This window comes from Coffea eugenioides, chromosome 6, assembly GCF_003713205.1.
Source record: "Coffea eugenioides isolate CCC68of chromosome 6, Ceug_1.0, whole genome shotgun sequence".
Lineage (NCBI taxonomy): Eukaryota > Viridiplantae > Streptophyta > Magnoliopsida > Gentianales > Rubiaceae > Coffea > Coffea eugenioides.
This window is the reverse complement of record NC_040040.1, coordinates 53,460,750-53,470,431: the sequence shown is the minus strand read 5'-3', so window position 1 is coordinate 53,470,431 and position 9,682 is coordinate 53,460,750. Positions and strand designations below refer to the sequence as shown.

The window sequence follows — 9,682 nt, the reverse complement described above, 5'->3', positions numbered from 1 at the left end:
TAGCTCCGAGAGCTGCTGCTGAATGGACGACATCTCTACCTCGTTAACCCTACAGGTAAGGTTACTCTTGCGGAAGCCAAACTGTTGAGAATTTTCTGTCATAACTTCAATAAGCAACCATGTTTCTCTCGGTGTCTTATTTGCCAGTGCTTTCCCACTCGCAACATCAATGATACTTCTGTCAGATGATTGAAGTCCCTCATAGAAGTATTTGATCAATAGTTGCTCATTAATTTGATGCTATGGGCATCTAGTGCACAACTTATTGAACCTTTCCCAATAATCATATAGAAATTCTCCGGGATACTGCTTAATGCTGCATATCTCTTTTCTCAGACTTGCAGCTCGGGATGCAGGGAAAAATTTTTCCAAGAATTTCTTTTTCAGCTGGACCCATGTTGTGATACTAATTGCAGATAGGTAGTATAACCAATACTTCGCTGCATCCTTGAGAGAGAAAGGGAATGCTCTAAGTTTGATCTGTTCTTCAGTAATCCCTGGAGGTTTCATACTAGAACATACCACATCGAACTCCTGGATGTGTTTATGGGGTTCCTCACCCGAGAGGCCATGGAATGTGGGTAAGAGGTGAATTAATCTGGACTTCAATTCGAAGGAGGTATTCTCAACTAGAGTTGGAAATGTAATGCACAACGGCTGCTGGGTCAATTCCGGAGCAGCCAACTCCCTTAGTAGTCTTGCATTCGCCATAGGGATGTTTTTTTGGCTTGGATCACTTGAATTTTCACCACTCGAATCTGTTGACTCAACCTCTGGATCCAGTCTCTGAGATGCAATGCTAGTTGTTCCTCTCTGAGCTGTCTAATCTCTTTCCTAGTTCAGCGTGCAGTCTTCTCTACTTCCGGATCGAAAATCAATTCACATGTACGAGAAGAACGAGACATAAATTAGAAAAATACCAGACAAATCCAACGAAAATAACTTAGAAAGAAACAAATTAACCAAAATACTGTTCCCCGGCAACGGCGCTAAAAATTGACAGGTGTCGAACCTGTGCAATAATAATAATAAAACCTAACTACCACCAAAAGCAGTCAATAATCAATTCTAAGTACTGGAGTAGGGACTCTAGGTGTGCAATGGGTTACTTGATTCACCCTGTTCCCGAAGAGTTTGTTTAATCCGATATACCAGAATTAATTATTTGACTAAATTCACTAACTAGTAGACAGTGACAAGTAGGGTCGATTTCACAGGGAATGGGTAGGAAGTTGTTTCTTCCCAAATCAATAAAATGAAAGTGGGAGATATTTAATGGAATAAAAAATAAAAATAAAATAAACAAAACTCAAAAGCTAACTCACCAAGTACGATTTACTAAAAATAGCAATTAGTAAAGTTCTACCCAAAGGATCAACTTTTCAGGTACGGTCCAATTAAATGATCATCGATGCAAAGATATTTCATTCATTCGTCACTAAGTTGGTTATAGCTATCAACAAGCTCTAACAGCCAATTTTTTCTTACTTTCTTGATAGCCAAGGTACGACCGTTGACTGCTTCTCTAACAAGAAAATAACTCTAGGTACGACAGTAAGAGTTTAATTATCCAGTTGCATTAAAATTAGAAAAATCCAACTCTAACTAATAAACATGCTAAGAGGGTTTATTTAAACTAGATCTTATATTTTTTCAACATAAAGCCAATTATGATGGTTGTCACTAGTTGTTGACTAAACGAACAATTACGGATTTAATTTAGTTGACGTGACAGTAGGCTATTAGATTAAATCAAATATCCGGCTGTTGATACCAATTAATAAAATACCCATAAATAGTTAATCCAGGAAACACACGAATAGTAACGGATTGGACGAAATAGTGAAAGTTCGATTAGATCTTACAGATGTGATGGACCGCGCCTTCGCATCTACCTTTGGTAGAGGAGAAACCTAACCGCTCCTCATCATATCAATCTCGCGTGGGTTGATTGTTATCATCCACTTAATTACCGCAGAATTGGGAAAGATGAAAATAATGAAGGAGACAAACGAAAAGTCTTGCTTCTCTTTGGGTTTCGTGTTCGTACTAGAGAAAAACTGAAGCAAAGGTCTAATGAAAATCGTACGAAACAAAGGCGGACAGAGCAAAATTGTCTACAGGGAAAACTAAAGGTAATCTATCGATCACACGTAAATCTGGCTTTTCTCCTATTCACCGCAGATTGCCGCCGTTGAAAAAATCAAAGTTCAAAAGCTTTTTTGTAGCCTTAAGACCCTTGGTCTCCTTTTCTCTTTTTGGCCCATGTGAGTTTGGCTTTTTCAAAATCTCCCAAAGTAGCCATTGAAAAGAAAGAAAACGTTAGACCCTCTACTTTCTCTAGGAATAGAGTTTTTATCCCCTGCACCTCCGCGGCCCACGAGCCTAGTGATTTCCTAATTGCCCACTTTTTCTACCAATCTCGCGGGTCCATCTTTTAGGTGTATCTCCTCAGTTTTTGGCGTAGGCACGCCATGAAATAAAGAGTCTTCTGAAAATTTGCCTCGAGAGAGTACTTTTGAGAACAACCACCTACAATTTACACAAATATCAAATATGAGCAAAATCTCAACACTTAGCACAATAAGTAACCAAAATTATGACCAAATAACAGCGCAAATGGTGCCCAATAATTGCTCTATCATATTTATATGAGAATCTCCGAAAGATTCAACATACCTGAAGTATGTAAATCAAATTCTAAAGATATTTATTCTATTAAATTACAAAGGTCTTTATATGTGATAAAACAATTTTGATGTATGTGGTTTAACCGTCTCAGTGAATGTTTAATTAAAGAAGGTTATATCAATGATCCGATATGTTCATGTGTTTTTATCATGAAAAATGGGTCAAATTTTGTGATTATTGCTGTATATGTTGATGATCTTAATCTAATTGAAACTCCTGAAGAGATCCAAATTACTGTTGAATATTTAAAAAAAAAGAATTTGAAAGGAAAGGCAAAATTTTGCCTTGGTTTATAAATTGAGCATTTGAAAGGTGAAAATTTTATCCACCAAACTGCTTATACTCAGAAGATATTAAAGCGATTTTATATGGATAAAACACATACATTAAGTACTCCAACGATCGTCAGATCATTAGATCCTAATAAGGATCCTTTTAGATTGCGAGAGGAAAATGAAGAGATATTTGATCCTGAAGTACCATATCTCAGTGCAATTAATGAACTAATGTATCTTACTAATTATACAAGACCTGATATATCATTTGCAGTGAATTTATTAGCAAGATTTAGTTTCTCGCTTACAAGACGACATTGGAATGGTATTAAACATATTTTTCGCTATCTCCAAGGAACAATTGATCTTGGTTTATTTTATTTAAATATATCCAAACCTGAATTGCTTGATTATGCTGATGTTGGATATTTATCTGACCCGTATAAAGCAAGATTTCAGATTGGTTACCTATTTACATGTGACGGTACAACTGTTTCTTAGCGATCTACAAAGCAATTATTAACCGCCATCTCATCAAATCATGTTGAAATAATAGTAATTCATGATGCCAGTCAAGAATGTGTTTGGTTAAGATTAATGACCCACTACATTCGGAAGAGTTATGGGTTATCCTCCGAGAAAGAAAATCCTCCAACTATATTATATGAAAATAATGCAGCTTGTATAGTTCAATTGAAATAAAGATATATTAAAGAAGATAGGATGAAATATATTTCACCAAAATTTTTCTTTACTCATATTTGCAAAAGAATGGTGAAATTGATGTGCAGCAAATCCAGTCAGATAATAATTTGGCAGATTTATCTATCAAGGCATTACCGACTGCAACATTTGAGAAATTGGTGAAGAATATTGGAATACGTCGGCTAAAAGATCTCAAATAATATTTACATCAGGGAGAGAAATTAATATGCAAAAATAGTGTACTCTTTTTCTTTCATTAGGATTTTTGTCCCACTGGATTTTTTCCTAATAAGATTTTAACAAGACATATTCTTTGTGTAATGGATATGCAAAGGGAAGTGTTATAAAACAAAAAGATAGATGTCCATTTGTATTTCCAAAAAAATTAATTCATGGTTCATTAGATGAACCATTTCAGGAGTTATATTGGATGAACCGTTTCAGAGCTATTCATATACTTGAAGTATTAAATGTATGAATGAATAGAATTCATGTACCTTTGAGTTTGTACTACATATATATAGATAGAGGTACTCTAGCACCTTTTAGGATGACTTTTGATCAGTCGGAATAATAGAAAATAGTCCTTTATTCTCTCTACTTCTTTCTTTAATATTTCAATCCCTATTATAGTAATTTATTTTATTAGTTTTACAACAAAAATGATGTAAACTTCGATAGCTAATCGACAAGGATCCACGGACGAATCCAAGCTAGACAGCCATGGATCCGCCTTGTGAATCCATTACTCCATCTTCTGCATGGAATCTCACATGAGAATGCAACTGTGGATTCGAGGCCCGAATTGCATTCAAAAGTGAATACCACTTCCTTTTTCCCTTCGTCAACAAGAGAAAATCCACAATAATAATAATTGTCCTCCTAAAAATAAATAAGTAAGAACAAGAAAACTATAGAAAATATCCTTTCGAAGAACTCTAAATTAAACATATATTGATGCAGACAAGGAATATGAGAATTCAAATATCCTCGTTTTGTATCAAGTTCTATCACTTACAAAGAACTCGTCCTTGAGTTCCACGAAAGAACTTGACACAAAAACCACATGAAGACATAGCAACAAATCTTCTATGAATCTTGTAGGGACGATGCTTGTGATGGAACCTGAGTACCCAATTATGAACATAGAAAACTTCTTGCAATCCTAGGACTTGTATGGAGAGTTCAAATGCTACAATTTCTCCATTTGCTAGTGTCAAAACAAATTTTATGATTTTTCTTCGATTGATAAGGAATTCAACTTTCTTGGTCTTCACAGGAAAATAATCTTCAATTGGAGAAAATTTGTTATAAATAATTTCCTTACCAAAATAAAAATTCTTGCTATCCGGGACAACAATTGGCTTTATTGATTTAACTGAAAACTTACCAAAACTAGAACTGAACATTGTTTTATTATATATACATATATATATGTATGTATGTATGTATGCATGCATGCATGCATGCATGTAAGATTTCAACTGTTTTGAGCATGGTGCGAGACACGTTAGGAGAATTTATTATTTTTTGAGAGACAATAATATAATCTCATCAGTACTTTTTCGATGCAACAAATAAACAATCATTTACTTTATAAATCAACTAATTAAACATGTGTTCATCTGTCACTTTAGAGTTACCTTGCCGCATGAGGCATTGTGCATTCCAAAGATGGATATGATCACTAGAATTAGCGTAACCTCCTGACCCCATTGAGTTGGTCCAATAAATTTTGAGATGAAATCATGGGTTTAAAATTGTTAACCCAAAATTATTAATAACCCAATATGGCGAACGTTATATTTCGTTTTCTTCTCATTTACTATCCCCATGTGGGACATTTCACTCACCCCACTTTTAGAACTTTGCGCCCTCGCAAAACCCGTTACAATCCAAATTATCCACTTGGTCATGTATGAATTTTAGAGATGGCTCGTACAGGATCTAGAGGTAATTCTTATCAAGCGCGACACTTAGTTCCGTAGATTCTAAATGTGATCACTGTCGAACATGGCAACTTAATCCTACACAACACTTAACTTCTTGCATTTTCTTGCATAGTTGGAATCATAATGCCATTGAATCCCAATCTCATTTCAGACAAAAACCATACGAAATTTGCTTTGATACTATTTTGTAACGTCCCAACCCCACTGGATTGGCCCAATAACTTTTTGATTTGAAACCATGATTCAAAATAATTAATCTAAAGTTATTAGTAACCCAACGAATCGGACGTTATATTTCTTTTCCTTCTCCTTTACCATCCCAATGTGGGATATTTCACTCTCCCCCTCCTTTACTTATATTTTCATACTAAATTTGATAAACAATACTTTCTATTCTTAAGCTATACCTTAAGTCACAATAAGCAATTCATGCCTAATGTTTTACAAAATCTCTAAACCTTTTCTCTGATACCACTAAATGTCATGCCCCAATTTCCATTACCACATTTAAAAAATATTTAACTTATAACTTGGAGGGCGGCATCGGCATACCCTCTCAAGAGGATACGAGCTGTCTATCGAACTTATAAATACAAACTAAATAATTACATAAACCACAATATAAGCTACAAAATGTCCACTTTTAAAAAATCACTCATGCTTACGATAGGAAGACTTAGTTGCACTACAAGGAAACTTATGGAGATGGTGGGAAGCTGTGATGCAAGTAGCAAAGGAAACACAAGGAGTAGATAGGATCAGGCTTACGGTGAACCTTTTATGGCAGATTTGGAAAGTGAAAAACAAGTTAACATTCCAGTGTGAGGTAGTGGATGCAAAAGAAATAATTGACAAGGCACAGCAGGAATGGATAGAGTACGATGCAGCAAATGAATCAGACACAAGAACAACTTCAGCTCCTGAAATGGAACGACAAGTCCAGCAGCGGTGGGAGCCTCCCAAGGAAGGAACAATGATGATCAACACAGACGCAGCAATTTCAGCTAAAATGGTCAGATCAGGTTTGGGGATCATTGCAAGGAACTAGCGCGGGGTGACAGTGAAAGCGAAGGGAATTACTGACAGGAGGAAAGGGGATGCAGCCACAGAGGAAACTCTAGCAATCAGAAATGCACTGGAAATGGCTCAAGGAGCAGGATGGACAAACATAGAAGTCCAATCTGACTGCAAGTACGTTGTGAGCCTCATCAATACGGACAATGTCCAGGAAGGTAGACTCCAAACTCTCCTGGAAGACATTGATGACCTGAAGAAAAGATTTGAAAGTTGCAATTTCTCTTTTGTCCCCAGAACTGCTAATAGTTGTAGCCATGAGTTGGCACAATTTGCAGTCAAGGCAACTAGAAATTTTGAATAGGAAGGTTCATTCCCAGCTTGGCTTTCAGCATTAGCTAGAAAAGATATGGGGGTAATTACCCCTTTTTGTAATTAGCCCTTGTACTATCAAGTGTTAATATCTATAAAAATGTTATCGTTTGTCAAAAAAATAAAAAATAAAAAATCACTCATGCAACACTTTGAACTAAACTCACAACATCTATACATTACTAGAGTTCAATAGCTATATAGGTTACATTTTAGCAATTTAACTCTTAGAACATATAGGCTGTCACAAAAACTATTCTTCAAGTTCACATAGACTTGATTCACATCTATGGAAGAGTAAATAAGTGGAATGAATATCTACTTGCCCAATAAATAGTCCAATAATATCTCAACTAGTTCGAGCATATTTAATAAGATATATAACATTTAATAAAGTCACTTCACATAATTCAATCATAATTTAATATTTTACATGCTTACGCACACACACATATACACATACACACACACACATACACAATGCATGTCTGTGCATAAATCCATATTTCTTTAATCTTTAATTATGATATGTGGAATCTTTTTTTCTTTTTTTTTTCCACTTTGCCTTCATCTAAAGAATATGTTACGGTCACTTAATAACCATAATAGAGCCATTACCTACTATCATATCCCATGGTAGGGCCATACTAACATTTAAACATAGCAATTTTAGAGCCTTTTCTTGTCCTTTACTTATTTAAAGGAGAAGGAGAAGAAATATAATGTCTGACCCATTTGATTACTAATAACTTTGAGTTAACCATTTTGAACTCATGATTTTAACTTGAAAAATTATTGGACCAGTCTAGTGGGGTCATGATGTTACAAAACGGTATCAGAGCAATTCTCGCAGATTCAAAGCAATTCTCACGTGATCTCTGCATGGAGTGAGTTTGGTGCCAAATGGCATTATGATTTGACTTACGCAAGAGAGTGCAAGAAACAAAGTACTGTGTAGAGTTAAGTGCAATGTTCAACGAGAGCCTTTGAAACCTACAGGACTAAGTGTCATGTTAGATGGAAGCCACTTCTAGAATTCGTATGAACCACCTCTAAAATTCACGCATGATTAGGTGGACAGTTTAGGTTGTAAAGAACATTCCGAGGACGCAAAGTTAAAGTGAAATGTCCCACATCGGGACAGTAAAGAGAAGGGAAGGAAATACAACGACCAGCCCATTGAATTACTAATAACTTTGAATTAACTATTTTGACCTTGTGTTTTCAGCTCAAAAAGTTGTTGGCAGTCTAGTGGCATTGGAACGTTACAATTAAACTAATCTTTATTTAATTAACCAATGATTACCAGAAACCCATAGATATGATAAGACCAAAAAAAAGGACAAATGCATCTGCAAGATATACATTTCAAGATCGGGATAATTTCAGAAACTTCAAGGGAGGTTTCTAACTATTTCATTGGCTTCTCTCCAGGTTTCAAAAATTACACTAACCTCCTTTGAGGTTAATTATCTTGTAAGATTTAGGCCCAACCAATAATTAAAAATGATATTAGGAAAAAAATAATTTGATTCCACCATTGCCCGCATCTACTACATTATTTAGTTACTTTAATACCAATCCACACATTACAAAAAAAAACACTAAAATTTGCTATTTATAATTAGGGATCAAATCACATAGAATAGCAAAAAATAGTATGTCATTTTATATTTTTCATTTAATGCAATATCCAAATTATTCTTTTCAATTACATACCCAAAATCAAACATGATCAACAATAAATAATCAAAAAATTTGCAACCAAAATATTAGATAGACTAAACTTTAACATTATAAATATTCTTGTTAACATATTAAGATTAGTTGTTGAGATTTTTATGGTATTAAAATTCGCTTTTTCTAATTTTTTGGTTACAGAATTTTTTGATTATTTGTTGTTAATCATAAGTTGAAAAGAGTAATTTGGATCTTATATTAAATGAATTAGATAAAATAATATACTATTTTTTAATATCATATGTGATTTGATTCCTAATAATAAATAGCAAATTCTAGTGTCTTCTTTAATATTTAGATTGGTATTAGATTAACTAAACAACATAGTAGATGAAAGGCAATGGAGGAATCATATTACCTTTTCTCTTCTAATATCACTTAATGTTACAAGGTAATAAATCTCAAGGAATGTTAGTGTAATTTTCAAAATTTGGAGGGAGATCAGTGAAATAATCAGAAACCTCAGGGTCTTAAATCAATTTAAAGATTTTTTTAGAATGGTGTGTTACACGATAGGAGATTTTGTAAATGCTTGACAGCCAAAAATAGCTATATCTACTAAAAGGACATAGTTAGGTAAAAAGTAATTGCCCAATTGAAGAACATGGTGAATTAAACAATTGAAAGAAATTGACTTTTTAAAGGCTCTCCTACCTCCATTTGTACTAGCGAGTGCTTATAAAATTATCAGTCCCAATTTTATTGTGCAGTGTAGGGACTGACAAAATAGATGTAAACACCAACATAATAAAAGTAACCACTCATATAATGATATGTAAAAATATAACAAATTTTAAGACACAAATTTCAATTGATAAGAAAATTTATTGTGTTTTTACTTGTTATTCTCTTAGCACGGTGTGCGACACGTTTGGGGTGCCTGACAAAACCGGTAATGGTCCTACGGTTGTCGGGGCAGCACTGAAATACTGG

The 9,682-nt window shown here is 34.4% G+C and overlaps 1 non-coding gene across 1 annotated transcript; it reads left to right on the top strand.

The window, feature by feature from the left end:
• The first annotated feature begins 232 nt into the window (after positions 1 to 232).
• On the top strand, positions 233 to 339 carry LOC113776565. The gene has a single exon (XR_003469051.1). It is a non-coding gene; the product is annotated as a small nucleolar RNA R71 (small nucleolar RNA).
• The last annotated feature ends 9,343 nt before the right edge of the window (positions 340 to 9,682 follow it).